Raw genomic sequence first — 23,973 nt, forward strand, 5'->3', positions numbered from 1 at the left:
TTTTACATCAGGGGACCCTCACTGTGTTTTTAACTCCAAATATGGCCATGTAACATGTCTAAGATCATGGAATTGTCCCCCCATTCCAAAACTGGTATTGGGGAGCCAATTCCATGCATCCTGGGGGCTCCACCATGGACCCCCAGTACTGCCAAACCAGCTCTCTGAGGCTTGCACTGCAGCTACACTGCTGCCACCCCACAGACAGGGATCTGCCCTCCTGGGGTCTGGGCAGTCCAGGAAGGCAGAGCAAAGCATTTCCTGTGAGAGCATGGTGTAACACCCTCTCCCTTTGGAAATAGGTGTTACAGGCTGGGGAGGGGTAGCCTCCCCCAGCCTCTGGAAATGCTTTGAAGGGTACAGATGGTGCCCTTCTTGCATAAGCTAGTCTACACCGGTTTAGGGAACCCCAGTCCCTGCTCTGGCGCGAAACTGGACAAAGGAAAGGGGAGTGACCACTTCCCTGTCAATCACCATCCCAGGGGTGGTGCCCAGAGCTCCTCTAGTGTATCTCAGGCCTCTGCCATCTTGTTTTCAGAGGTGTGGGAACACTCTGGAGGCCTCTGAGTGGCCAGGCCAGTGCCAGCAGGTGACATCAGAGACCCCTCCTGATAGGCGCATACCTGGGTAGGTAGCCAATCCTCCTCTCATGGCTATTTAGGTTCTCCCCTATGGGCTTCTCTTCAGATTTCGACTTGCAAGAATCCACCAAGACTCCTCTGCACTTCTTTCTTTGTCTTCTGCCAAGGATCGACCGCTGACTGCTCCAGGATGCCTGCAAAACTGCAACAAAGTAGCCAGAAGACTACCAGCGACATTGTAACGTGTAATCCTGCTGGCTTTCTCAACTGTTTCCTGGTGGTGCATGCTCTGGGGGCTGCTTGCCTTCACCCTGCACCGGAAGCCACGAAGAAATCTCCTGTGAGTTGACGGAATCTTCCCCCTTCTCCAGCAGGCACCGAACTACAGCCTCACCGGTACTCTGGGTCCCCTCTCATCCTGACGAGCCTGGTCCCTGAAACACAGGTGGTGGACCCAAGTGACCCTGACTGTCCAGAGGTCCAACTTTCCGAATTTGGAGGAGGTAAGTCCTTGACTCCCCTCCCCAGAGAGAAATCCTGTGCACTGTGTGATCTGCAGCTACAAGGGCTTCTGTGCACATTTCCAAGAAATCCTGCATGCACAGCCAAGCCTAGATCCCCTGCTCTCCGTCCTGCAATGCTCAGCTCTCTGAGTTGACCTCCGGTGTCATGGGACCTCTCTTTGCAGTGTTGGGATGACTGCTGTGTTCAGTCTTCTTGAACCCGAGTTCAAGGACTCCTGTGGGTGCTTCCCTCCTTCCAGTGGGCACTCTACACTGCTGACGGCCTCCTCTGTCGTCCCTCCTGAGTGGCGACATCCTGGTGCTTTCTGGGCCCGGGCAGCACCCTTTTTCTTCAGCCACAACTCTTGCGTGTAGCAAGGCTTGTTTGTGGTATTTTGCCAAGAAAACCACCCTGCATCCACCAGCACGCGGTGGTACATCTTCTGCACAAAGCAGAACCTCCTACCTCACTCCGGTGTAAAACCAGCATCTTCTTCCACACAGAGGCAGTCATTTTGCACCTTCATCCGGGGTTTAGGGGGCTCCTGCCCCCGGGACACTTTAGCGTCTCTTGGATGTAGTCCCCTTCCTTTACAGGTCTTCAGGTCCAGGAATCCGTCTTCAGTGCTTTGCAGTCTGGCGTGGTCCTTGCAAAATCCTTTATCTCGACTTTATTGTTTTTTGGGGGAAATAGTAGTACTTTAGTCCTGCTTTCCTGGGTCCTGGGGTGAGGTCTCCTCTATACCCTTGGTGTTTTCTAACACTCCCAGCGGCCCTCTACACAATGCACTTGCCTAGGGGTGCATTCGTGTTTCGCATTTACTTAGTATATGGTTGTGTTGCCCCAAGGCCTATTGCATTCTATTGTGTTCTACAGTGTATGCACTATTTTCTGACTGTTTTACTCACCTGAGATATTTTTGGCACATTGTCACTAAAATAAAGTACCTTTATTTTTAGTAACTCTGAGTATTGTCTTTCTTATGATATGGTATTGCTGGAGCTTTGCATGTCTCCTAGTTCAGCCTTGGCTGCTCTGCTATAGCTACCTCTATCAACCTAAGCTGCTAGAACAGTTCTACACTCTACTAATAAGGGATAACTGGACCTGGTATGAAGTGTAAGTACCATTGGTACCCCCTACAACCAGGCCAGCCTCCTACATTGGTGGTGCAGCGGTAGGTTAAGTACTTGTAAGTGCTTTACCACTTTGTCATTGGTGCTTTTCATAAGAAAACTATATTCCTACTACTTAGAAAGATACACAAGTAAACTTAACAGTCTTACTTTCATTCTAAAAAGTTTATAAAATGTTTTAAAACGTTTTTTCTCTATTCTTGAAAGCTCAAAACTTTTTTCTCTTACCCCTAACCTCTTTCTTTTCACCATGTTTATGGTAGAGGCTATCCCCTAATTTGTGAAAACAACTTATGACAATCTTAACTTCAAAAGTTTGAGGGGTCTCTGTATAGAAAGAAGTTTGGGGGTTGGTAAGAACCCTACCAAGGATCTCCTTCTTAGCCTTCTCCTTGAAAGTAACCAGAATCAGAATGGTCAAACCCACAATCAGGATGTAGAGGATGGGGGTACACAGATAGATTCAGGGATGGGTCCTGAGAATTCTGGGGAGGGTACTTCCAAAGACCTTTCACTTAACAGGCCACCTAGTGAAGCTGGTAGTGGGACAGGGTCACACAGCAGTAGGACACCTTTCACTCTTAAAGGCCAGGTCACTAGGGTTCAGGCAGTCAGAGAAAGGTCCACCTCTGCACATTCTCACATTTCCTCTGTATCAGAGGTTTCCCAAGCCTCCCGCCCTGAGGACAACATCCTAGAGAGGGAACTCAGAAAGCTGAGGTTCAAAGAGGCCAGGCTGAGGCTAAAGCAGCAACAGGTGGCCTTAGATAGGGAATCCTTATATGCAGAGAGATAAAGGCAGAAGTTGTGGTTAGTTCACCATGGTGGTAGAAACAGCAGCAATCTTGATAGTCATCATGTTAGAGAAACAGATGCAAGAAACCTGCATAAGATTGTCCCCCCTTACAAGGAGGGGGATGACATTAACAAGTGGTTTGCTGCACTAGAGAGGGCTTGTATGGTACAGTTGGTCCCTCAAAAGCAGTGGGCTGCTATATTGTGGCTATCTTTCACTGAAAAAGGTAGGGACAGCCTCCTTACTGACAAGGGAGTGATGCCAACAATTAAAAGGTTTTGAAGGGTGGACTCTTAGATGGATTTGGCTTATCAACTGAACAATACAGGATAAAGTTCAGAGATACCAGAAAAGAGTCTTCTCAAGACTTGACAGGCTTTGTAGACTGTTCAGTGAAGGCCTTGGAGGGATGGTTACATGGCAGTAAGGCGACTGATTATGAAAGTCTGTATAATCCAATTTTGAGAGAGCATATCCTTAACATTTGTGTGTCAGACTTGTTGCATCAATACTTGGTAGACTCAGATCTGACCTCTCCCCAAGAATTGGGAAAGAAGGCAGACAAATGGGTCAGAACAAGGGTGAGCAGAAAAGCTCATACAGGGGGTGACAAGGATGGAAAGAAGAAGGATGGTAAGTCTCATGACAAGTGTGGGGACAAAGACAAAAAGCATTCTGAGTCTTCATCAGGCCCACAAAAATCCTCTGGGGGAGGTGGGTCTAAAACCCTCTTCTCACAATCAAAATAAGCCATGGTGTTATTTATGTAAAAGTAAAGGCCATTGGGCAAGTGATCGCACCTGCCCAAAGAAAAACACCAAGCCTCCCACCACCACAACCCGCACTGCGTCCACTAGTGCCCCTAGTAATAGCAGTGGTGGTGGGAAAAACACTACAAATAGCCAGACAGGGTGTAGCTGGGCTCACCATTGGTAATGTAGTGGGGGTTGGTCTAGTTTGGGAGACCACATAGGCTGTTTTAGTTTCTGATGGTGGCATTGACTTTTCCACCTTAGTTGTTTGTCCCCTTAATATGGGTAAGTACAAGCAACTACCGTTAATAAATGGTGCTGAGATTGAGGCCTACAGGGATACAGGGGCCAGTGTCACCATGGTGATAGAGAAACTGGTTGCCCCTGAACAACACCTACTTGGTCAGCAGTACCAAGTGACTGATGCTCATAACAACACTCTTTGCCACCCCATGGCTGTTGTGAATCTCAACTGGGGGGGTTACTGGCCCAAAGAAAGTTGTGATAGCCACTTATTTACCTGTAGACTGCTTATTGGGAAATGATTTGGAGACATCAGCTTGGGCTGAAGTGGAATTGGAGGCTCATGCAGCAATGCTAGGCATTCCAGGGCATATCTTTGCTTTCACAAGGGCGCAGGCCCAGAAGCAAAGAGGACAGGGACACTTGGATCCTGGAAAAATGGACCAAGTGCTCCCAAAAGCTAGAGGTAGAAAGGGTAAATCCTTGCCCACTATCCCTTCCTCTCCAGAAGATTCCCCTTTTGAGGAAGAGGAATCCTTTCCCTATGCAGAACCTACACCAGAGGAGCTGGCAGCTGACACTGCTGAGATTTTGGGTGCAGGGGGGCCTGCTAGGGAAGAGCTGAGTGTGGCATAGCAGACCTGTCCCACACTAGAGGGTCTTAGACAGCAAGCTGTCAAACAGCAACAGGGAGATATCACTGATAGCCATGACGTTTATTGGGAAGATACTCTACTTTATACTGAGGCAAGGGCCCCTAAAGCTAGTACTTCCAGAAGATTGGTCATCCCTCTGCAGTATAGGGAATTTCTTCTTACTTTAGCACATGATATCCCCTTAGCTGGACATTTGGGCCAGAGCAAAACATGGGACAGACTTGTTCCACATTTTCACTGGCCTCATGTGTCAGAGGACACAAAGGAGTTGTGTCGCTCCTGTGTGCCCTGCCAAACCAGTGGCAAGACTAGTGGCACACCTTAGGCTCCCTTAATTCTAGTACCAGTGGTTGGGGTACTCTTTGAGAAGCTAGGTGTTGACATTGTTGGCCCCCTTGACCCTCCAACAGCTTCAGGAAACAGATTCATCCTTGTGGTAGTGGACCATGCCACTAGGTATCCTGAAGCTATACCCTTAAGGACCACTACAGCTCCTGCAGTGGCAAAAGCCCTCCTGGGAATCTTTTCCAGGGTAGTTTTCCCTAAGGAAGCAGTATCAGACAGAGGTAGTAACTTCATGTCTGCATATCTCAAAGCAATGTGGAAGGAGTGTGGTATTACCTACAAGTTCACCACTCCTTATCATCCACAAACAAATGGTTTGGTTGAGAGATTTAACAAAACTGTCAAAGGCATGATCATGGGACTCCCTGAAAAACTCAGAAGGAGATGGGATGTCCTGTTGCCATGCCTCATTTTGTTTATAGGGAGGTACCCCAGAAAGGAGTGGGCTACAGCCCCTTTGAACTCCTCTTTGGACACCCTGTAAGAGGTTCCCTTGCTCTTGTGAAGTAGGGTTGGGAACAACCTTTAATAGCTCCCAAACAAGACATTGTGGACTATGTGTTTGGCCTCAGATCAAGGATGGTTGAGTACACGAAAAAGGCCACTAAAAACCTCCAGGCCAGCTAAGATCTCCAAAAGCAATGGCATGACCAGAAAGCAGTCCTGACACAGTACCAATCAGGACAGAAGGTGTGGGTATTGGAGCCTGTGGCACCAAGAGTTCTCTAGGACAAATGGAATGGACCTATTTGGTGGACCTGGGCACTGCCAGAAGGCCCCTTAGGGTGCTTCATGCCAATCGCCTTAAACCTTACTATGACAGGGCTGACTTAACCCTGCTTATGGCCACAGATGAGGGGCAGAGAGAAGAGAGTGACCCTCTCCCTGACCTCTTCGCCACTACTGAAGCTGATGGCTTAGTGAAGGGAGTTGTACTGGCAGATTGCCTTACTGTAAATATGATGTGCTGTGTTACACAATTGGCTTTATCAATGCTTGTTTTTCCAATGCTTGTTTGCTAATGTGAGCAGGTGTAGACATGTGCTTCTAATTGGGTGTGGTGTAGACATGTGCTTCTAATTGGGTGTGGTGACTCATCCACATGTGAAAACTCAACTGCTTTCCTGATTGGCTATAAATCGTAGAGTGAAGCATGCCTCCCTGCTTGGCTTTGTTTTGCTTCCTGATTTCAGCATCTGATTTGGCAGTCCAGCCCCTGCTGTCATCCTCGTGTTCAGAACTTATGAGGCAATTCTTGTGGTTTGTGTTGCCCCAAGGCCTATTGCATTCTATTGTGTTCTACAGAGTTTGCACTATTTTCTGACTGTTTTACTTACCTGATTTGGTTATTTGTGTATATTTTGTGTATCTTACCTACCTCCCAAGGGAGTATATCCACTGAGATATTTTTGGCACATTGTCACTAAAATAAAGTACCTTTATTTTTAGTAACTCTGAGTATTGTCTTTCTTATGATATGGTACCTATATGATATGGTGTTATTGCGGGAGCTTTGCATGTCTCCTAGTTCAGCCTTGGCTGCTCTGCTACAGCTACTTCTATCAGCCTAAGCTGCTAGAACACTTCTACACTCTACTAATAAGGGATACCTGGACCTGGTATAAGGTGTAAGTACCATTGGAACCCACTACAAGCCAGGCCAGCCTCCTACACAGCAACACAGGGCTGGCTGGGTGCAGAATTTGATTTGGCATCAGGTTTACAATGAAATTCTATGAGGACTTGGTAGAAGGCAGATTGCAGGTACGTTCCCGTGGTTATAGGACCAGAGCTAGGGGGGTTTGGTCAGCACCAGGTGGGGCCACAGGTTCACACCAAACACACAGCCTCAGCAGCTCCGGGGCAGCCGGGTGCAACCACAGAGCTGGGCGTCCTATGCTTTTCAATAAGGGGACCCCAGGGGTCACAAAAGATGCTGCAGGCTGGGTCCAGCGGGGTGGTTCTGGGAAACCAAAGGCTGGACAGGTAGGAGAGGTGCCTACTAGATGTCGCTGGACCATCAGTTCGATTCCCCAAGGCCAGGGGGCTGTGGGTGCAGGGGTCTCCTTAGGCATTGCAAATCTTCATCGGATCCGGTCGCAGTCATGGGGGTCCTCTGGATTCAGGCTGCAGACATCGTTGTGTTGGCCAAGAGGGGTCATCCCAGGGTAGACTTGAGGTCAACATTGCCTGGGGACCTTCCTTCTCTGATTTGTCGGGCCACCTGCACTCGGGCTGTGGGTGTCGGGTGCAGAGTGGACAGGGCTCGCAGACCTGGGACAGTTCTGGAATCCTTATGGGGGGTTTCTTCTGGACACAGCCGCTGTCCTCTGGAGTTCTTGGTCATCTGCTGGGCAAGCAGTCCTCACAGGGTTTGTAGGGGGTGCTGGTCCTGCAGAATGCATCGCATTCTTGTAGCAGGGGTCTTTGAAGCTTCAGACAGGCTGGTAGGGCTGGTGCCAAGTCAGTTATCTTCTGGAGTCTTCTCTGCTGGTGTCAGCTTAGCAGTCCTTTTTCTTTCATCCTTCTTCTTCTTGAGGCTGCCAGGAATCTAATGAGTAAGGTTCAAGGGAGCCCTTCAATAGTAGATTTAGGGGTGTTACAGAGGTCAGAGGGCAGTAGCTAATGGCTACTGTCCCGGAGGGTGGCTACATACTTCCTGTGCCCACCCCCCCAGGGGAGGGGGCATATTCCCAACCCTTTTGATCCCTACCCTCCAAAACAAGATGTAGGATTCTGTGGGAGGTCATTTAAGCTCTAGACACCTTATGGGTGGTCCTAGCTGCAGTGCTCCTCCCTGTTTTATCTAACTTTTCCGCTGGACCTGCTGCCAAAAGTGGGAATTGGTCTGGGGGCAGGCATCTCCACTAGCTGGAGTGCCCTGGGGCACTGTAACATGAAGCCTGAGCCTTTGGGGCTCACCACTGAGTGTTACAGTTCCTGCAGAGGGGAGGGGGTGTGAAGCACAACCACCGATAGCAGGCGTTGTTTCAGACTCCATAGAGCACCAAGGATCTCACCCCATGGGGTCAGAAACTTGTCTGTTAGTGGCAGGCTGGCAGTCCTGCACTAAAGTGTTGGATGCCCTCTGTATGCATTTTACAATGAATCCAACACTGGCATCAGTGTAGGTTTATTGTGCTGAGAGGTTTGATACCACACTTCCTAGTCTTCAGTAAAGCTATCATGGTGCTGTGGAGTTCATAATGACAAACTCCCAGCCCAGGTACTCAGTATGGCCACACTGCACTTACAGTGTCTAAGAATGGACGTATACACTAAAGGGGCATATTGCTCATGCAGCTATGCCCTCACCTGTGGTATAGTGCACCCTGCCTTAGGGCTGTAAGGCCTGTTAGAGGGGTCACATAGCTATGCCACAGGCTGTGGGTTGTGGGCATGGCACCCTGGAAGGGGTATCATGTTGAATCTACCTTTTTCTCCCCACCAGCCAATACAATCTGCAATGACAGTATGCATGTACTTAGTGAGGGGTCCCTTAAGGTGCCACAATACATGCTGCAGCCCTTAGGGACCCTCCCTGGTCACAGAGCCCTTTTTACCACTGGTACCTTTTACAAGGGACTTAGTTGTGTGCCAGGTGTGTGCCAATTGTGGAAACAATGGTACATTTTAGGGAACAAACACTGGTGCTGAGGCCTGGTTAGCAGGATCCCAGCACATACTCAGACAAGTTAGCATCAATACCAGGCAATAAGTGGGGGGTGACCATGCCAAACGGGACGCTATCCTACACAACCCCCTCCCAAACAAAAGAGGATGAGACAACCTTTCCCACGAGAGTCTTCATTGTCTAAGTGGAAAAACCTGGAAAGTCCATCTGCATTGGCACGGGCAGTCCCAGGTCTATGTTCCACTGTACAGTCCATTCTCTGTAGGGAGACGGGCCACCTCAAAAGTTTAGGATTCTCACCTTACATTTACATTAGTCATCTGAGAGGTCTATGGTCAGTTTGAACAATGAAGTGAATACCAAACAAGTCGGATCTCAACTTTTTCAGGGACCAAACCACATTAAAGGCCACTCTCTCAATGGCACTCCAACACTGTTCTCCTGCTAATGAAAGCAACAGGCTGGTCATAGCCATCATCGTTGGTTTGGGACTGCTCCTATGCCATGTTCAGAAGCATCAATCTGCACAATGAGGGGGTACACGTGTCAAACCTGACATCCTTGGCGTTATTTCCCCTAACTTTTTGCCCTCTGACCTCCTATTTTCTTACTCATTTTTGTCTGGCTTTTAGGACTCTGTGCACTTTAGTATTGCTGACCAGTGCTAAAGTGCAGATGCTTTGTACTCTTAAACATGATGACATTGGCTTAACCACAATTGGCATATTTAATTTGTTTGTAAGTCCCTAGTAAAGTGCACTAGGTGTGCCCAGGGCCTGTAAATAAATGCTACTAGTTAGCCTGCAGCCCTCATTACAGTAGCTTTCCCACATGTCTCACGCCTGCCTCAGCAGAGCCTGTGGTGGCAACTTTAAACTGCCATTTTGACCTGGCACATTTGCCAGACCCGAATATTCATCTTTTTTACATATAAGTCACCCCTAAGTTAGGCCCAGGATAGCCCCACAGGCAGAGTGCAGTATATTTATAAGGTTAGACATAGACTTTTTACTTTGACATGTCCAGGTAGTGAATAAGTCTTAAATTCATTTTTCACTGCTGCAAGGCCTGTCTCTCTCACAGGGTAACAGTGGGATTAGCTTAAAAAAAAAATAAGTGTAATTTCCAATTGGAAGCTAGGAATATGGAGTTTGTTGCTTCTGGACTCACACTTTACAATCACAACTTATGGTGAAGTTGGATTTTGAATCGTGCAAGTTTGACAGTGTCACCTTTAGAAAGTTGAAATTTTCTTAGTTTAACCATCGTGTGCCTTGGCCTGTCTCTGAATACACATCTGGGCTGGGCTGGGCTGGGTGACAGCGACACTTTGTGAATTCCATCTACACAGCCTCAAACATAGGACACTCAGCTGCATCTGCATTCATCTGCATACTGATTGGTCATCCTGGGCAGAGGGAAGGGGAGGGACACTTACAGTTCAATAGGTGGTGTCCTGTCTCTACACAAAGGACTAAATACCCCCCACAAATAGCCTGGCAGACAGGGCTGGAATGAATGGGACCCTTGTGCAGTTCAGAGTACTCCTTTCAAGTCTCCCCCACATCAAAGGCCTTTTGGGTATAAGTTCTGTAGCCTAAACCCTACCAAAGTAGTTCATTTTGGGGTCCTGAGGAGCTGTGCTGCCAGGAGGGACTGTCACTTTGCCACTTGCATTACTGTGTTGGCCTGCTGCATGCTGATTGCTGTGCTTCATGGAGGGACTGTCATTTTGCATTGTGTTTTTCTGTGCTGGCCTTCTTCCTGCTACCTCTGCAGTGAAGGGGACCTAAACCTGCCTCTACAACCTCTACTCCCTGAATGACTCCAAGAGCTTGCTGGCTTGTCCACCATTCTCCCTGAGGTCGCAAGGACATCAAAGACCTTGTGTTATCACTTACTGCACCCTGGGGTCAGTCCTAGCACTCAAGGTGCCTCAGCATGCCTGTCATCGCTGGAGCGGCTAAGGGATCGAGTGCAGTGCTCATTATGGCTCCTGCACCACCTTGCCTCCGAGTGAGCCGAGTGAGCCTACCTGCATCATGAACTGGTTATCCCTGTGCTCCCGCTCTCGGAGGACCAAGTAAGATCACCTCTTTGTGGGCCCAATTCTGAGAAGTACCGCTTCTCGCCACAGTGACTGCCAGAAGCCCCGAGAAGAGTGGGTGCCATTTTGGATGCCTAGCGACTGCAATGAGCTCAGTGCACACTTTCCAGGCTCCCCTGGCTTGGTGATTCGTAGCCGAGCCCCAACCACACCTGCACCTGTAAATTGTTCCTCTTACAGAAGCAGACCCTATGTGTGAGGCCTCCCAACACTTCCGCACAGGGCTGCAGACCCACCAGTGCTCCTAGGACCGTGCCGGAGCTCATCTCGTTCATCTGCAGTGAGGATCCTTTGTCCGAGGCCCACCAACAACCGGAGTGGCCACTCTGAACCCCAGGTACTGTGCCACAGCGCCCGTGAGCCTGTTTGCAACATGCCGGTCTCTTCACTTCTGAGATGAAAATGGCTGCTGTGCTAATTAGAATATTACCTTGACTCCCTTGAAGGGAGCACCCACATCTTTCTTGAGCACTGTGACTTCATTGCACAATTTTTTTTTTTTTATAGGTTGTCTTAATTTTATTGAGATAAACTGCGTTACTGTAATAAAGTGCTACACAAATACTTTATACATTGCCTCTTAAGTTGCAGTGTGCCAAGCTACCAGAGTGTGAGCACATATTAATTTAGGGTATGTATCTGACTCACCCTGACTAGGATTGTGGATTGTGGTCCCTACTTGGACATGGTACATACCACTGCCAACTAGAGACCCAATTTCCAATTACTATTTACTATTTTACCAATTACTCTTTTATATGGTTGTCATTTTCCTGCCTAAAAAAAAAAATATTTTCTGCCCATGTTCATCTGTCACATGACAATGAACCCAGACTAGGAAGTAGAGAGATTAAGTCTCAGAGAGATTTTTAAGAAACCCTCACCCGCCAGAATTTACTAGTGGCATGCTTCATCATCTGGTCGACATTCCTGATACCTAGTGTATTGAAATAGGCTCTACTTCCACAAAGAGGGAGTACTTCTAGGCTTTGAGGCTTGATGAGATCTGTGGTTAGTGTAGTTAAAATTACCTCTAAATCCTAATTTGCTTTGTTTCCCATCTCAGGAGTCAGAGTAAGATTAAGTCAGCAGAAGATGTTAAAACGGAAGTAAATTAACAATCCCTTACATCTAAACTTGATCACGTTCCACATGTTTCAGCCAGCCTTGCCCATCTGAGTCATGTGGCTTTCTTCAAGAAACAAAATGTACAGACCCTCAATGTAAATATAAGCATGGTAACCTATTACCATTATAAAAAAGTGTACTGATGTATGCAAGCACCGTCACTTACAGTTCCTTTAAGGTACAATAGCTGATGACCTGTAAAAGATGAGAAAGCTTGAAAGAAATACAAATGAACTTATTCTGAGTAATATGTCCTAAGACTAAGGGCCTGATTTATGAAATGTTTGTGCCACCTTTGCGTCATTTTGTGATGCAAAATCGGTGCAAATTTACAAAATATAATTGTATTTTGTAAGGGCAAACTTTTCATAAATCAGGCCCTAAGTGTTCCTGTCGCCATTAGTGCACATCATAGTCTCATTACTTTGTCAGAACAGACATTTGGGGATAGATTTCTTAAATTTAAGGAAACAAGGGTTCTTTGTACAGACAGCAGAAGAACACAGATATCATGGATATTAAACATTTTCACCTGAAATGAATGCTTATGCAGATAATGCAGATAATATGTAATCTTCACTAATGGGTAAGCTCATGCAGTGGTGAGGAGAGATATTAAGAAGTTTGCAACAATTAGGAAAATGATCAATACCTTAAAAAACGGGGTGGACCTTGTAGTTACACACTGTGAGGATCGTTACAATACAAACAAAATACACATTAAGTAAATGCACTCTTCAAAAAGATAGCGTCCAACACCCACAGGAAAAGTTACCTACTTCATCAAGGGTGCCAGCCCTGTGCTTCCACCTGCTGTAACATCCAAGCCATGTATGTTAATACTGCGAGCCGCTGTGGTGTCTTTCCCTTAAATCTTAAAAATGCATATCACTGGTTCCCCTTACTGGATTTGAATTGTTTTGGATTCATTTTGTTTATTACATTTTCCTCTATTTTTATAAATTGGATTGGGATTTTTATTTTATTGTGTTTTTGACTTAACTGTTTTGGTAATTCAGAAAGCTTTACATATTTCTTCGAGTTAATCCTGTCAGCTCTGCTATAGCTAGCATGGGTTGAGCTCAAGATTAAGGACCTGTTTGGCGGATGGGGTTACACCATCACAAATGTGACAGATATTCCGTCTGCAATATTACTATCCCATTATGTCCTATAGGATTCGTAACATGACAGATGGGATATATGTCACATTTGTGATGGACTAACCCGTCCGCCAAGTGCTAAAGTAGTCCCTCAGTCACTGAAACCTTTGTCAGAACCTAGCAAGTTAGTCACTTTTTTTTTACTTGTAGTGGACTACCATCAACCACAAATAATTATTCATTTTCTTACAGTCATTGTCTCCCTTAGGACCAAGGACTTCGATTTACAAGGTGAGACAGAAGGTAACTCACATGGGTGCATCTAAACAGGTATCAGCTCCCACCAACAAGGGTTGAAAATCAATTAAAAATGTGTTGCCCCTTTAAGAAAAAGAGGAGGAGACACCTGTGGAGATTCTTCCCATTTTCAGGGCAAACCAAATATGTACCCGAGAAGCACTAGTTCTGCGGTTTGAGATGCCCCTATGGATTAGGAAATGTGTGAGAAGCAGAGGGAGTGGTAGAAAAATAGGAAATACTTTTTAATAAATGGCAGGAGTAAAGCAGAAATCATAGAGAGGTTTAGGGAGGCATATGAAAATACTAAAACACACCCACAAAAGAGGATGCCACACGCCATTCACCAAAGTTACACTCACATCCACTCTGGTCATACTATTGAAAAAAATGCTCATATCTACTCAAGACATGTTTTGGATAGGTCAAGCAGCACATGTTGCCAATCACTGGTACAGCAAAGCACTTTCATAGAAATAAATGGAGGCAGGGAATAATACTAACCCCATGTAGGAAGAAAAAGGAAAATAAAAGAATACATACATTTAATGGAAAATACATTATCAGTGTTATTAACTTATTTTTTACTCTGTTAATAAAATAATAATTATTCACACAATAAAATATAGGTACAAGTAATATAGCACAAATATAGCAACACACCTTCATTCACATTCAACACACCAGCTACTGCAATGCAGCAGTGAATAGTCAGGACTCCACTACACCCAACAACAGATGAAATTCATTACATCATTAACCAATCACAGACAGACGGCCCACTAAGAGAGCAGGACACAGACCAAGCAACGTTTCACCATGCTGGTGAATGTCTTTGTCACCTTGCTCGGCATTTTGGTGGACAATTATTTGAGGAGGAGAGAGAGAATGTATTAGCTAAGGATCAACATCTTTGGGATATCCAGGGAAGCAGTAATTTCAAGACACCACTTCCCACCTGAAGTGATCTCAAAGGCCATCCCTGAACACTTTATGATTTCATATGAGATGTCATGAGTGATGTCATCAGTGATGTCACTGACCATGTCATGAGTGATGTAATATGTGAGGATATAAGCAGTGCATTACGGGAATGGTAGTTATAGTTAGCTTAGGTAACTATAACTGCTAAATTTCTACGTTTTTGTACGAGTAAATTCAGAACCTAAATATAACGACCATATAACCTTTGTTTTTTTCAGTGAATTTCTAAGTTTTTTAAACTCTATTTCCTAACTATAACGTCCCTGGAACCTTTGTTTTTTTTCAATGAATTTCTATGTTTTTTTAATGCACAGTAATTTTAATTACTATATGTTAATCCAACTACCGCAGAGCATGGCCTTTGGACGTGCACGGTGGCGGTTGCCACAGTGCTTGGCCTGCACCCAGGCCCTGAGGTCAACCCGAGAGAGATTAAATTATTTTATAAGTTAATAAAAACCATAAAATGATCCATCACCGTTAAATCATATAAAACCTTATTAAATATAATAAATAAAAGCTCATGGTCAGTGCAATACACTTAATAGCCCCTTTCGGCTCCAATGAGTCTCGTTAAAACATATATATATGTATTTTTAAAATCAAAGATTGTTGCATCCACAATAGTATATATATTCACTCTCCTAATGTTGTTCAAATTTACTGAAGTTACCAAAATAATCCATCATTGTTACATCGTACAAGACCTTCTTAAATGCGGCCAGTAAAAAAGCTCATAATCAGTGCAATAAACTTCACAAGCCCTTTCGGCTCCAATAAACCTCATTAAAGACATTTAAAAAAATGAAAATTTTCGAACCTTTGACAGTGTGTGTATTTGCTCTCCTAATATTATTTGAATATACTGAGGTTTATAGGGGTTTATGGAAGGTACAGGATTTTAAACACCAATACTTAGCAATTCTAACCGATGAGAGCGGAGCCTTTCTTCCGCCCATAGCTTAGAATAGGCTGGATGGTATTGAATAGGCACAGCTTACCTGTGACTTATGCTCTAACTAAGTCTTCACTTCCTACAATTTTGGAGGTGGGGTTAGGGACATAAAAAATTTCAGGAATTGGACCAACCTGATGTTCAATATTACATTTCTTAGATTGAGTGCCTCAATTAGAGCCTGTCTGCTTGTTCTAACCCCTAATGTATTACATTCCTTCTTCAGCATTTGTCTTTTATAAATGGCCAGGTGTGGGCATAGGCATACCACATGCCCCAAAGTCTCTACTGTGAGATGACATAGGCGGCATTCTAGATTGCGTCTTTGTGACTCCAACTTCCATTTTGGCATGAGGTCTAACGTTGGCAGGTAGCCCAGTCTTAACCTTAAAAAGTGTTGTTTGATTTTCGATGAGTAGGGATCAGCCAGCAATGGGGATTCAATAGGTGTTTTGTATGAATTAAGGACCAGCCAACCGTGGGACCTTTTGGCCAGTTCCTCCCTGTCTTCTAGCCAACTACACAGTTTGCTAGCTTGGTTCACTATTTTCATAAAAGCTGGGCTAGGAGCGTATGGTCCCATATGTCTGCTAAGCCCAAATAGTTTATGCTTGTTTCCAAATACTTTTTATATTAATAGTTGCCCCTTTCAAGATTGATTTTTTGCCATACTAAATTGGCCAATGTTCCTTTTGGAGCGTGACACATTTTATAACAGCATTTGATAAAAGCCGCAGACGGGTTAATGTCTGCTTTACAAACATAAACTCCAGTCTCACCTGGGCCAGTGATGCCGATCCGGGTAAATGGAACACCCGCTTGTAGGCCCTTACCATTAAACATTTTTTAGGAGGGCTACTTCCATCCTCGCATTATTTCAGTCCTATATGCAAGCATTGGGAGCAGTTTTGCTCTCATTGCAGCTGTCAGCGATTTCATTGTGTTACCTCAAGTGTTATTTGCTAGGGTTCTAAATGCATAGGTGAATGCATGAGCCTTAATTTTTATCACTTCTCTACGGTACACATATTTGCCCCTTACATCTATCAGAACCCTAAGTACTGATAGGAGACTTCTTCCTCTATGATCTTTTCATTCAAATACCATTTGTGATAATTACGAGATCACTGTTTGAGGACTTGCCTTTTTCTTTTACTTTGATTTATTTCTAATTCATTAGTTCTTGCATATCTCCCTAGGTTGTTCAGCTGTTTTTGTATGCCAATTCTGGTGTTACTAAGTAGTAACAGATCATTTGTATACAGCATGTTGGATAATGGATGCCCACCAGGAGTAGGTAAGTGGGCAAACTGATTATTTAACACCACAGAGAGGTCTGTTATATAAAGATTAAAGATAATTGGTGTTAGGACATAGCCTTGTTTCAGACCAACTGTTGTTTTAACGTCCCCTGATAAATTAGCTCTATCCCCAAGTTTCACCTTCACCCAGGTATCAGAATAAAGCAGCCTAACAGTGTTTAATACAGCTGATAGCAGTCCCCATTGCTGTAATTTTGCCCACAATTTGCAGCTTAGAACGCAATCAAATGCAGCTTTAAAATCAACAAAGCACAAGTATGTGGGTATGTCCCTTGCTTTTGCTCTATTAATGATCAATCACAATGCCATAAGGTTCATTGTGGTACCCTGATTCTTAACAAATCCGCTTCGGTTTATGGGCACTATATTGTTGTCTAAAACCCATGATTCTAAGTGCTATAGCAATCATGCCGAGAAATAATTAAGATCTAAATCTAAGAGGGCACTCAGACTGTAGTTGGTTGGTGATGGTGCCTTTCCTCCCTTATGGGGTGGATTATTGAACCCTTCCAAATTGCCGGAATAATCCCTGTTGATAAAACATGGTTGTACATTGCAACCAAGAAATCTGCCCATCTTTGTCTTGCCTGTTTGAATAGTGCTTACAGCAGACCGTTAGGCCCGGGAGCACAGTCAGTTTGCGAGTTCCCGATGATCCTTGTTATCTCAGATGCAGTGAATACCAAGGCGGACGAGACGTCGGGGGCCCCAACAACCGTCTCCTGCTGGGCCTGCGCCTCCGATGGTCTTTTCCCCAAAATGAGACTTAAGGTAGTCAACCCAGGCTCCGCCTGTTATATTGGCATTGTGGGCCGTCTTTGTCCCCTTTTCAATAAAAGCAATTTCCAGAATCGTTTTGATAGTTTTGACACATAATGCAGTTTGGCACATAGCATTTCCTGATGTTGTTTTTTAAAGGACCATATTTCCCTTTTCAAGTACCTCCTTTGTTCTCGAAGGATGCTTAGTAGTGATTTATCATCAGGGTGCTTACGCAATTGCCTCAATAACCTACCTGCCTCTGCTTTCCTTATACGAAATGGTCTTGGCAGGCGAATGCCATTGCGATACTTCAATTGAGCTCCCTTCTTTATCTTTTCCTGGGGGCCATGGGTTATAAGATCCTTGACGAAGACCTCCCAGGCCCTTGTCAAATTAGAAGGGTCCATAAACGAGGATTCAAGTCTGGACAAGGCCACTTCCGCTTGGTTTTTAATGGAGTTAGATGACCATTCCAATCGTATAAGATTTTCAGTGCCAATCGCCCCTTTGAAACATGCCACTTTCTCCGGCTTACATACCGTTGTTTGAATCTTGATTGCCTCTGGTTTATGGTCACTTTCCTTGCAATCCAAAATCTTAAACTCAGCCACAAATTTATATATTGAAGGATTGACCAGTGTTTAATCTAAATAGGATACCTTTTTTCTTGATGAACTAGTCCATACGGGTGGAGTGTTGGCGCAGCTCCGGCCATTGAATGTACGTAGGCCAAACAGACTCACTAATCTTCATTAATTTCTCTCCGATCTTATCTTTCCTTATATTCACTGGGACACTTTGTTTTGGCATGGGTGGTACTGTTTGGATATGTTCCTCACTTGGATTCTGGAATAGGTTGAGATTGAAATCACCCGAAATTAACCAGCGTGCCCGATGTATTATGGTTTTTATATGCACCAGATGCTTTATCAAGTTGTTGGCTTCGTCTGATTTCTTTTTTGGGTTAATATATATGTTGATTAATATCAATGGTTCATGTGTGGTTGTTCCCCAACCATCTAGTCAAACCAGTTGAAACGGTAGATCGCCCCCATTGAGTTCAGATGGTTCAGTGAGGATACTTTTGCTGACATATGTCCCTAAGCCCCCCGGCCTTCCAGACCTGTTGGTTTTCACTGCTATTTTGAAAAATTCTGTATGGTTGATTAGCGGTATGGACACTTGAGCCCATGATTCCAGTATCATTATAATATCATATGAGCCCAAAAATTGGATAATTGCTGGATCTTCCACTTTTGCCTGCAGGCCTGCTATATTCCATGAACATATGATCAGTGCCCCTTACAAGGGCTGTTCGGTTGCTGTTCAACTATTACGGACCTTTCCTGAAGATAATGCTAGGAGCAGCCAGCTCCAATTAGGAAGGGGGCCCTGTCTAGTTACCAGTTTCCTTTGCCCCTCATCCCTGCGTATCTGAGCTTTTATTGGGGACTGAGCTATTGGCCTTTTATTGGACATTCCCTTCCCATCTCCACTTGCATTGATTGGGTCCTGCACTCCCCGTAAAACTGACGGATATCTGTCCCCTTCATATGTGACCACCTCAATAGCCCAGGCTCTCAGGACCTCCCTACTTTCCATAAATTTCTTAAGGAGGTCGACCAGCGTTGGATCTATGTGCTGATTACCTCTTGCTTGAATGAACTTAATATCGGCAATGTCTTCTGAGGTTACAGGTTTACGGTCTGGGAGTGATTTTATGAGTCTTAGGATGGTAGAATGATTTAATACATCTGAAGGGGACCTTAAAACGAATTCCTGGATCCAAAGCAGGTGATGAACCTGTTCCTGGCTATCTGTGTTTAGTTGACTTGCCAGGTTTAACTGCTGCGCGGCATGATGTTCGATTTTTGCTCTACTTGTATTATTCGGTGTTAACAGGCTGGCCCTTCCACTTTCCTCCAGGGGACCATTAGCCAGTACAGGTAATCGATGCTCTAACTGTGTTACAGGTGTCATGGGCGTGCCTTCTGGATCGAGAACATTCGTTACTGCTACTGCGTTGAAATTGGATTGGGGTACTATCCAATGTGTGCATTCTCCTTATGGCCTTATCTTCCTTACTTGATTCAACGGACCATGTGGCCTTTAAAAAAAAAATTATGGCAGGATTGTGCAAGCTTCCTGTCGATTTTTTCTCTCTTTGTTTGTTTAAAGATTGTAGGATTCTCTATTTTTCCGGGATTATCTGCAAATAATGGGTACACTCCAGCTTTCGAGGTCCTTGTGATGGAATGGGCCATGGCATTATTTTCTGTAGGATCGCTTCTGTACGCCATGGTCAGTGGTTAGGCTGTCTGAAGGGTGGAGGGGCTACCCTCTACTTTCTCATTGGCGGGAGCAGATACCAACATGTCAATTAGCAGGTTGGCGTATGTGTGCTCCTCTGTCTGGGAAGGCAGACTTCTTTTAATATTCCATCCAAAATTGTCGACCATTGCGATAACCTGTCTACTACCTCCTTGCATGTACAGATGGTGAAGTCATTATGTTGACTGATTTGGGCTCTAGTTATTAGGGCGTTTAGTTCTTCCAATTTACCATCTATTCCAGAAACAAACACCGCCAGTGTATTTAATCGGTCTACCTGTATATACATTTTATTCTAGTAATACTGGAGGGCCCTTACTGTTGCCTGCATAAAGTTCAGAATTGCGGCCCACATATCATTTGCATTCATATTAGCTGCCATCAGAGATTGTGGATTGTCCCTATAATCGTCTCTTTGATATCTCACTGAGGATTTCATGCTGAATCTTTCTACCTGTGGTGGGGTTCCCGCCTCTGCCCTCTTATGTGGGCCTACTAGACTTATCTTCACTATATTCTGCTCCCGGTTTTTGAATCCATAAGCGTGGAATAAGTAGAAGTTCAAGCGGGGCTCTGGGGACAGTCTTGCGGTGACTCCTGCTCCAAGATCTTGGCGAGTGCTACCATCTCTGAATCAGGAATGGATACGTTGCCTAGAATTGATGTGGGATGAGGATCTTCGAGGTCTAAATCTAAGCAGTTATTTCTCTTCATCTTTGCTTGGCTGGAGATTTCACAGGCTCCTACTATCGGACTTTTTCCGCATGGGCAACAGCCACAGCACTGCCATTGAGGCTTCGTTTTGGTGCAATCACTATTGTTGGATAAAAAGGAAGTGGCAGCGGCTCATTTCTCACCTCATTCTTCTTTCCGGGGCCCTTTGAATGCCAGAGCCCCCGGGGATTGTTGGTTTTTGCCAAGGGGGTCCCTCGTACTTTCGCCATTACTTGACCCATTTCTTAAGACGAAAAAATAATCCGTTATCTTGCAGCTTCTGGGCTGGACTGGATGCTTTACTTCCTCCTCTGGGAGGATCTCTGTTGTCGGCTGGTCTATCTCTCTTTTCATCTGTTCCAAACTATTAAATTGCAATGCTGAGCTCCTACAGATTGTGTTCAATGAGCTCCGGGCCCAAGGGGGTCTGAGAGGCTCTGAAGCATTTCTCACCCTTCTTTTTGTGGTTGTCCGATCTAGGGTCAACTCTCTTTTCCTTTTCCTCTTGATTAGGTTGGGCATGTTGTTTCTTGCTTTACCTGACCTCATTCTCCTGTTATTATCAGGCCAGATAAACAATTTCAGGAGGAAAGTTGAATATGGGTGGTGACTATAACCATATTCAGGTCCTTATATAGAGGAGCTGTGTTTATGCCTTATGTTTATGTCTATGCTTCTACTCCAGCTAACAGCATTCAGCACTATTCAGTGCTATTCAGTGCTACTCAGTGCCCTAAAGTGCTGTACTTCTGCCCAAGGCTCCAGGGCTCCAGACATCCGATCAGCTCCTGGCCACTCCGAGATACTGCTCCACTAGCTGCTCCATTTGCTCCACTAGCTGCTCCTCTCAGCTGTGCCCCAGGTCCTTGAGTGAGACCGGCCTCCAAAGGACCAAACCCTCCCTCCCTTGGGAACTGGCAACTACGCGAAGGCACCGCTTCGCTCAACACTCTGCTCAGCCCCCACCCACTGGCCGCGGGCTTTCTGATTTCCCCATCTCTTCTTCCAGTAGTGCAGTGGGAGTGGATTCGTGCAGAGGACAGAGATTAAACTTTGGATTTTGACAGCGGGACCTGCTTTAAAGGTCCTGCTGTCAAAACCTAAAGTGTTTGCTGTGGCTTAGCTGCAGCTGCAGCGCTGCAGCCAAGCCACAGCAAATAGCTATGTCTGGGGGTAGGCACCCCAAGGACATGGCAGGAGCCGTCCCTGGGAGGTGGCAGTCCCCAGGGCCATCAGAGGCCCCTCCAACAAGATCTTGGCCCTGGGGGTGGTGGTCTCCGGGGTGCGGGAGTCCCATAGGGACCCCCTTTATTTTTAAAACATTTGACCTGGGATGGTGGTCGCTGGGGTTCGGGGGCTACGCTGCCTCCACAGTTCAAACTACAGTCCTACCCACAGGAATGGTGGTCCGCGGGGCGCAGGGGTCCAAAACGGACCCCCTTTATTTTTTAAAACATTTGCCCCAGGGAGGTGGTGGTCCCCAGTGGACGTGGCCCTCCTGCTCCAACTACAGCATTGCCTTGGAGGGGTGGAGGTCCCTGGGGCAGCAGGAGGGGCCAGGAGGCCCCCTCTGCTTTTTTTTTTTTTAAAAGCCCCCGGGACTTGGCCTACCCGGAGACATTGGACTAATGAACTGAGGGAGCCTGCGCTTTGTTTTTTAAAAACGTTTACGAACGGATTTGCGAATGCACAGCGTCCCCACTTGTAAAATAAAAAAAACAATGCTTTTTAGTTCCCCCTTTGGGACCTCACCACCAGAGCTAAGGGGTCAAGGTGTTCATACTCTGGTTCCTTTTGTTTTGTTTTTTACTTTTATTTTTATACTCAGCTGAAGCTGAGTCCCAAGATGGCTGACAACACTTCAACAGCTTCTGTTGTTGAAGTGTTATCAGCCAATCAGATCTCAGCACAAGATTGTTAGGGGTCGCGAATCCTTCACATCTCTAGATATACAAAATTGTTTTCCCCTTAATTTCTCAAAAAATATTGAACAGAATTACACCAAAACAAAAAAAGCACTCTTTCTGGACCAGGAACTACCTTCCTGCCAAATTTGGTGTAATTTTGTCCAGTAGTTTTTGTGCTACCGCTGTTCAAACTCCCTATGGAAAAATGAATGGGGAATATGTGTTTTGGGAGCCCCTCTTTTATCAGCCCCCCTGGATGGATCACCCCACAACTTTCCAGGCAGCAGCTGATGGAACTGGCACATTTTTGTGGAAAGTTTCATGAAGATTCGTCAAGAGGTGCCAAAGATACAGGCAAGTAAAAAAACACTTTTGTATAGAAATGTGATCCTACCTATACCTACCTAGTGGCGACTGCAACTAGGTAATATATAGACACACACACACACACACTCATATATATATATATATATATATATATATATATATATATATATATATATATATATTCTTTTGCATTTAGTTTTAAGCAGGAATCATACTTTATAGCACAACAGGTTGGTATAAAGGGATTTGTAGTTTATAGTACGTTATTCTGGCACAAAAGATCTTTTTCATTAATTTTCTAATGTAATGTGAACATTTATTTCCTAGAAATACTCTATTAATAATATCAATCAATAAATAGTACAACAAAGATAAACACATATTTACCAATGGCAAATCAATAAACAACAATCTATACAGTAAAGGTGGCTTACCCTTCACATCTGGTTTGCCACAATAGATTCCCTATGCCTTAAATATAGACCGGTCATTCACAGACAACTCTTCACAAGAACAATTACAAATTCTTGGACACAAATTTTCAGCAATAAAATATCTCAGATGGTATGGTGGGCAGAAAAAAAGATGGATGGAATTGCTTCCCAGAACGATTGGCAGTAGCTCGACTATTTGCAAGCAGTGCCATTTTACAGCATGGGCAAAGTGGGCTTTAGCCCAGGGCCCCCAACTTTCAAGGGGTCTCTTCACTTAAGCTCTTTGGAAATTGCCAGACTATCAAGATGTTTAAAATAGCCTGTTTGTTTAAGTACTTTCTTTTTTAAGAGAGCACAGGCTGTCTGGCCAGCCCACCCATGCCTGAGGAGGAGGTTAAAGAAAAATAAGTTTGATCTGGTTAGATTCAGCAAGCTCTCTAACCTTTTAAAGTGCATAGGCCCATCACAACCGCACAGGCCTTTACCTTTATTCAAGTGCCTCATATGTAAAGTTAAGATTGTCATTTTGTGCTCCCTCCGTGACTGCATCATACTTGTGGAGTTGCTTCCAGAAGAGTCAATCACAGCTTGCTGCCATCTGAGTCTTAATACCTGTTGTGCGCAGAACAAACAGCCCAAAAAACAAAAGTACCCATCAGCACTGTATACCTAAGTGCTAATTACATATTATCTAAACACACACATTGTGGGGAAAAGACTTAGACAGTTGGTCACAATGACTTAGCCTCTTCAATTTGGCACTGCATTATTTACTGACCTCCAAAAGATCCAACTTGAAACTCTCAAGGGAGGACAGTGGCGGCTGGTGAAATTGGTGGGGCGTAAACTCCTCTCTGAAATTCCACAGAGCAGGCTGTTATGCCGTTATGCTGTAACCCTCCTCGTCTGGATATGATGGAAATGGCCATGATGGAGGCGTGGAAAGGTAATAAAA

This window comes from Pleurodeles waltl, chromosome 2_2 (assembly GCF_031143425.1).
Source record: "Pleurodeles waltl isolate 20211129_DDA chromosome 2_2, aPleWal1.hap1.20221129, whole genome shotgun sequence".
Classification (NCBI taxonomy): Eukaryota; Metazoa; Chordata; class Amphibia; order Caudata; family Salamandridae; genus Pleurodeles; species Pleurodeles waltl.